Source organism: Morone saxatilis, unplaced genomic scaffold, assembly GCF_004916995.1.
Source record: "Morone saxatilis isolate NCDOM2014 unplaced genomic scaffold, NCSU_SB_2.0 Contig16, whole genome shotgun sequence".
NCBI lineage: Eukaryota > Metazoa > Chordata > Actinopteri > Moronidae > Morone > Morone saxatilis.
This window is the reverse complement of record NW_023339718.1, coordinates 6,195,000-6,195,578: the sequence shown is the minus strand read 5'-3', so window position 1 is coordinate 6,195,578 and position 579 is coordinate 6,195,000.

The window sequence follows — 579 nt, the reverse complement described above, 5'->3', positions numbered from 1 at the left end:
ATTTCCCCCTGGGATTATTTAAGTATTTCTGATTCTGAAACAGTGTAACAGTGTATGTGTATTATTAGGATGGAGTTTCATGATAAATGTCTATTGTGATCATATTTAACATGAATTGTGCCCATGGATGTTAAAATATAACCACTAAAAAGCAACCAATAACTCACAGGTTTGAGTCTCTCTAAAGGGTTTCAGTAAGTGAGTTAGACCTATATCACTGCAGCCTGTGGCACTTCTTACTTTCTGATTTGCCTGGTTACAGTTTGTGAATGAATATTACTTAAAAACCTCACAGTAGTAACGACTGTGAGGGTCGAGCAACCCTTAAGATTCGCCTTAAGTCAGGGTAGAGACTTCTGCAGGGCTTGGTTCGTTTATTAATCGATGCAGCCACAAAGTGCAATGTATGCTGTTGATAATAACTCCGAGATCAACCGGGAGACGGTGTTATTGGCCTTCACTCGTTGATGTGCAGATCTGATGCAGGTATCGATCTGTCATGTGTGATGGTGACTCTTTGCTCTCTTCCGGTTGCGGAGGTCCTACTGCATACTTATAGCTGTCCTGCCTAATCCTATA